Source organism: Apium graveolens, chromosome 1 (genome assembly GCF_009905375.1).
Source record: "Apium graveolens cultivar Ventura chromosome 1, ASM990537v1, whole genome shotgun sequence".
In the NCBI taxonomy this organism is placed as follows: Eukaryota; Viridiplantae; Streptophyta; class Magnoliopsida; order Apiales; family Apiaceae; genus Apium; species Apium graveolens.
The window spans coordinates 178998153-179005296 of NC_133647.1; positions in this window are offsets into that span (position 1 = coordinate 178998153).

Below are 7144 nucleotides of genomic sequence, written 5' to 3' on the forward strand. Positions count from 1 at the left end.
TGTTGTGGAGTTCCAGGTGCAGAAAATTCCTGTTTGATTCCATGATCTTTGCAGAACTCTTCCATGATTGAATTCTTGAACTCAGTGTCATTATCACTCCTTATGATTTTAACAGAATCTTTGATCAATTTATCCAGCTGTCTGACATGATCAGTTAGGGTAGATGCAGTTTCAGTCTTCTTGTGCAAGAAGTATACCCATGTATACCTTGTGAACTCATCCACTATAACCATAACATATTTCTTCTTTGCAATAGACATGACATTAACTTGACCAAATAGATCAACATGTAGTAGGTGATAAGGCTCAAGAATTGATGACTCGGTTTTTCTCTTGAAAGAAGATTTTCTTTGTTTTGCCTTCTGACATGAATCACAAAGGCCATCAGGAGCAAATACTATTTTTGGAAATCCTCTCACAAGATCTTTCTTTACAAGCTCATTTATATTGTTGAAATTTAAATGAGAGAGTTTCTTGTGCCAATTCCAGCTTTCTTCAATTGATGCTCTACTCAACAGACAGATTGCAAAACCATTAGTACTTGTTGAAAGTATGGCTTCTTAAATGTTACCATGCTTGTATCCTTTCAGAACCACTTTGCCTGTTGAATTACCTATAACTTCACAGTGTTCTTCAAAGAAATCCACATGATAACCTCTGTCACAGATTTGACTTATACTCAACAAATTATGTTTGAGTCCTGAGATAAGAGCTACTGTTTCAATGATGACATTCCCAAGATTGATCTTGCCATATCCCAGAGTTTTCCCAATGTTGCCATCTCCATAAGAAACTCTTGGGCCAGCTTTCTCCATAAAGTCTAATAGCAGGGCTTTATTTCCGGTCATATGTCCTGAACATCCACTATCCAGAACTAGGATGTTCTTCCTGTTGCCCTGCAATCACAAAGACCACTAAAGGTTAGTTTTAAGGACCCAGACTTGCTTGGATCCTTTGGCCTTTTTAAGTTTGTTAACATTTGCAGCGGATTTAACATCAGAGTTTATGCTAACAATTTTCTTATCAGTATTAACAGTATCAGACTTTGCATCATACTTTATACTAGAAGGAATTAAAGTAACTTTCTTCAAAGAAGGTTTTATCTGATAATAATCATAGTACAAACTATGATATTCCTTACAAGTATAAATGGAATGCCACACACTACCACAATGAAAACAAGGATTTTGTGGCTTAAACCTAACATACTGACTCTTAACTCCTGACTTAGAAGGTAAGGAGTTTATATTTTTATTCTTCCTGTAAAAAGAAGCCAGATGGTTAGAGTTTCCACAGTTATAGCATTTCTTTCTAGGAGCATTAGGAACAGGCATATAATTGTTACTTTTATTCACACCTTCCTTTTCATTCATATTTTTCCTAGCTTCCTTTACCTTGTTTACACTGGTAATCTCTTTCAGCTTATGTTTAAGCTGTTTCTTTGTCTTTAATCCTATGTTAACTTCAGTTGGTTTATCCTGTTCTAATTTGTCAGAAGTTGACTCTACTATCACTTTTGTCTCAATATCTTTCATCTTATCAGAATTAGACTTTACAGTTTTAGCTACAAATTTAACAGGATTTACCTTTGGCTTAGTAGTCTGTTTAACAATAATTGGCTTAACTTGTTCAGTTCCTTTTTTATTTTTCTCATCTCCATAACCTAAGCCCTCTTTCTAATTTTCACTACTTAGTATATTCTGAGTTGTTCTTCCAGAGTTAGTCCAAGTCCTGATAATCTCTCTCTCCTTTTCTAACTCAGTTTTAGAGATTTATTTATTTTTAGCACTTCATCTCTCACATAGAAAGCATCATCTCTATCCTTCTGAGTTTGGTGGAACATAACTAACTCTTTTTCTAAATAATCATTCCTCTTTTTAAAACCAAGATTTTCAGAAGTTAATCTTTTACATGTTAAAGTTTGATCTCTATAGCTAATAAAAATGGTTTTAAGAGATAATCTCAACTCAGTAATATCATCAGTATGAAAGGCATAAGTTGTTTGAGGTACCTCTAACTCAGCAGCATCAGGACTGCTATCAGCATTTGCCATCAAGGCATAGTTCTCCTCATCTTCAGAATCTGAGGTGTTTGTCCAGCTTTTCTTCTTTGTGACAAGTGCCTTGCCTTCGTCACTCTTTCCTTTCTTGCATTCGGGAGATATGTGGCCTTTCTCACCACAGTTGTAGCATTTGACATTTGAGTAATCTCCTATGTCAGAATTTCCTACTTTGCCTTCAGATTTTTTGAAACCCTTCTTATGAGAACTTCTACCTTTCCTGGAAAACTTCTTTCCTCTTCTGAATTTCCTGTAGGCTATCTTTGTGATACCCTTCACCATAAGAGCACACAACTTCATCATCTCTTCATCAGCATCTACTTCAGGTAGACTTTCAGTTTATGAATCATCATCATCAGAACTTGATGATTCTGAATCAGACTTTATGATGAGAGCCTTTCCTTTTCCTTTCTTTGAGACAGCCACTTTGGGGGATTCCTCCTCAGCATTAAGAGCAACTGTTCTTGACTTTCTCCCATGTCTCTTGCTTCTTTGATCCATCTCAAGTTCATAAGTCTTGAGCATTCCATAAATTTCATCAAGAGTAGTTTCATCAAGAGCATAGTTATCTCTTATAATAGTAGCTTTCAAATCCCAACTTTCAGGAAGAGCTGTCATATAAGTCAGTTAATGACTCATCACTTTTTGAGTCAAAGTGCTCGTACTCTTGAGTGAGTATAGTCCTCCTATTTTTCTTGATTGCATCAGTTCCCTGATACCTTGTCTCCAAAGCATCCCATATCTCCTTTATAGTCTTGCAGTGAATTACCCTATTTGACGTGACATTATCAATGGCACTATGCAGCAAATGCCTTACCTTTGCATCCTTGGCAATAGATGAGATATATTCAGCTGTGTATTCACTTTTCTCCTTTGGTATGGTCTTTGTCAGCTAATCTGCAATTACAACAGAGAGCTTGATTGGCTTATGCGGTCTTTCATTAATTCTGTCAAGATATTCTGGATCTGTAGCTTCCAGAAACATAGCCGTCTTCACTTTCCATATGGGATACTCAGACGGTCTCGGTATGGGAAACCTGATAGTCTCATATCGACTATGGGTTTGAGTCTTTGGAGTTTCTTCAGTTTTAGCGGGCTTGATTGGATTTTCTGCTTCTTCAGACATGATTGTTTTAGATCTTTACTGTATGTGTGTTAACAGATAGGCTCTGATACCACTTTTTAGGTCACACGACACTGTAGAAGGGGGTTGAATACAGTGTAGAATACAATCAAATCGATTTAAAGCACAAGTAACAGAAAACAGATGTATTCGATATAATAAACTCCGTTATAATGGAACTGTTCTCTCTCAGTGATGAACAAATATCACGAGAGCTGCTAGGTTATAATATATGATCTTCTCGATGATCGTAACTCTTATAGAGAAAACCTATGCCTGTGTTTATATAGACACACAGTTACAAGATAACTTCTAGTTGATATGGAATATAATTCTGTCTCCTAAAATATAATAACCAGATATCTTATATAATTCTTCTAGTCCTCGAACTCTTTCCATGCATATCTTATTCCGTATAAGTTTTGATCTTCTTTCCTGTAAATCAGCTTCCTTCCTTAACTGTTAGTCCTCCAGTACTTAAGTTCTGATATCCATCTTCTGATATTATCTTCTGATAATCTAAGTCCTGATATCCTTACGTCCTAACTTCTAGTAAGTCCTGATTCTAGTAAGTACTGATATTTCCTGTTAGTTAAGATCTGAAAACTAAACATGAAACATATTAGACATGACATCTAAAATATACCCAACAATATGTCCCTACTCTTCCAACCTCACAGATTTCTTTGAATTCTAGTGTAGCTATGGCAACTGTGTTAATGACCCAACAGTTGTCTACCCAAGCTACTAAACCATCAAAAATTTCAAAATCCAAATCAAAAAAAGCCCCCTCTGGTACCTCTCGAAAGATGCCAGTTATAAAATCCACCAAACCAAAAGAGGGGAGTGTGAAGGTGATGTGAAAATGAAAGGAAATTTGGTTGAGGATCAGCCTATTAATCTGTTGCTCACTACAATGGGGTTTGACAATGACAAGAGACAAATATGGGTCACAAAGCTTACTTGGACAACAAAGCATGATGAAGGAACGGATGAAGCTTTGCCACTCAGCTCAACAACCAGCATGGGCTGACCTATTTTGGCTTATATAATTAATAATTCGACTTTTGGCTTGCAAGTTTTTACCTTTCAGTTGAAAGGGTTTTTCTTGCTTTAAGCACTTAGGATTTTATTTTCCTATTTGGATTCTGTTTTTATATGTTTTCTATTTGGATTTGGATTTTAAATTTGTTTCCTGAAAGGATTCAGATATTGGCTAATTCAAGCTGATATTGAATTTCTCTTGGAATTCTGTTGGGTTTAGGTTATTGGTTAAGCCTATAAATACCCCTCTCATGTAATCTTTTAAGATATATGTGACGATTATGTTTTGAGATAAACTATGATTAGTTTTCTTTCTTCTAAACTTCAATTACTGGATTGTTTTGAAGGTTAGATTCAAATTACTTAGTTTCTGGATTGATCTAAGGAATTTGAGATTCAAAGTTCACGTTTCTGGATTGATCGTGTTCATTGAAATATCCTTTTCTTCTTGTTTTTGTTTCTTTGTGGTGCGATCCACATCAATTTGGTATCAAGAGCCAAGGTTTTTTTTTCTCCAATTTCCTAATAGTTGGGAGATCTAGGTTCTGGAAAAAAAAAATTTACTATTCACGGGTACTGTTCACGGGGTTACTGTTCACAGGTTACTGTTCACGGGGTTACTGTTCACATGCACTGTTCATCAGATTTTTTTCCCCTTCGTATTTTTCATATGGCTACCGATGAATTAATCATGAAATTAATTAAAAAATTGGAGGATATAGATGTACGAACGGAAAAGCTTGCTGATTCAACAGAGTCTAGATTGGAAGCGGTTGGTAAACTTTTACTTAAGGTGCAAAACGACAAGACACATGATGAACTTGTTGATTCGGGTGATTCTGTTTCACCTAAAGAGAAAAGCTTTAAAATTGATGACCGTGGGATTAAACTTGATGATTTTACAGGATTAGGCAGCCCAGATGATTTTCTTGAATGGGTTCGACAAGTTGAGAAGATTTCTAATTATAAGCGGTTTGATGATAAGACACGATTTCAAATTGCTACGATCAGACTTATAAAGAATGCAGGATTATGGTTTAATAACCTGAAGGCAAGAAGAGCTAGATCTGGAAAAGAAAAGATCATGACTTGGACAACTTTAAAGAAAAAACTTCGTGCAAGGTATCTTCCGGATGATTACGAACAGGTACAATACTTGAAGCTCACCTCCCTTTCTCAAGATACAATGAGTGTTTCAGAGTATGTTGCTGAATTTGATAGATTATGCTTAATTTGTGACTTGGCGGAAAAAGAAACAATGAAAATTGCAAGGTTTATTCGTGGATTAAAATGACCTATTGCTAAAAAGGTAGAATTACATTCATATAGCTCGTTTAATGATGTTTGCAAGCTAGCTATGAAAATAGAATCTCATCAAGAAGAGGAGAAATTGAAATCTACTTTTAAAGGGTTTGGGTCTGGTACTTCCAAAGGGACTGGACAGTTTAAATCTAATTTTTCCGATGACTCTACACAAGCTTCGCTGAAAAGTCGATCGACTGGCTTTACTGCACAACCGGAGACTTCTTCATCGGCCGAGAAGAAGGCTGAAAGGCAGAAAGTGTATGTGTCTAAAAAAGAGTTCGATAGTCGACGAAAGTGTTTTAAGTGTCAAGGTAAAGGACATATTGTAAGTGAGTGTCCTTCTAGAAGAACTCTTACTATGAAGCAATACATGGAGTGGGATGCAGAGGAACAGTTCTTACAATTTCTCCCAGAAGTGACTCAAGAGAAATTAGTCAATAATGACGGAGATGAACTTGCTTATGCAGAGAATGATGCTAATTTGCTTGTTGTTCGTAGGATTTTACACACAGAGACTACACCAAATACTGATCAACGAGAAAACTTATTTCACACAAGGTGTAAAGTTGGGGATCGGACTTGCAATATGATTATTGATAGTGGATCATGCACGAACGTTGCATCCATTGACATGGTCAATAAGCTAAATCTTCCAACTCGTGTTCATGAGAAACCATATAAGTTGAATTGGCTTGATGACTCGAAGGGTTTAGACGTGAAAAAGCAAGCCTTGGTGAGTTTTTCGATTGGTAGTTATAAGGATGAGTTATGGTGCGATGTAATTCCTATGAGTGCATGTCATCTTTTACTTGGAAGACCATGGCAGTTTGATAGAAAGGTAATGCATGAAGGTGATACTAATGTTTATTCGGTACAAGTTGGGAGTAAACATATTAAACTTCAACCTTTGTCTCCTAATGAGTATTATGAACATATGCGTGATTCAAAGAAGAAAACTAGCTTATTTTTGTCAGGAAAAGAATTTGAAAAGGAGGCGGCTACAAATGGGGGTATAGCATATGCTTTGTTTATAAAGAAAATAACTCCTAATCAAGGCGATTCAGATCCACTTCTTTATGATTTGCTCGCTGAATTTGGTGATATTTTCCAGATGAGTTACCTACTGGTTTACCTCCAGTACGAGGAATCGAGCATGCAATTGATCTTATTCCTGGTGCTCCTTTACCTAATAAACCTGCTTATAGATGTGATCCAGAGGCCTCTAAAGAGCTTCAGAGACAAATTAAAGATTTGATTGAAAAAGGTCTTGTACACGAGAGTATGAGTCCTTGTGCGGTTCCCGCTTTGCTAGTTCCAAAGAAGGATGGAACATGGAGAATGTGTGTTGTTTCTAGAGCGGTGAACAACATTACCATCAAATATCATTTCCCTATGCCTCGATTAGAAGACATGCTTGATGAGTTGCATGGTGCGACAATTTTCTCTAAGATTGATCTTCGAAGTGGATATCATCAAATGCGGATTCGTGAAGGTGATGAATGGAAAACAACTTTTAAAACTAAACAAGGATTATATGAGTGGATGGTGATGCCTTTTGGTCTTTGCAATGCCCCTAGCTCCTTTATGCGGCTCATGAATGAGGTACTTCGTCC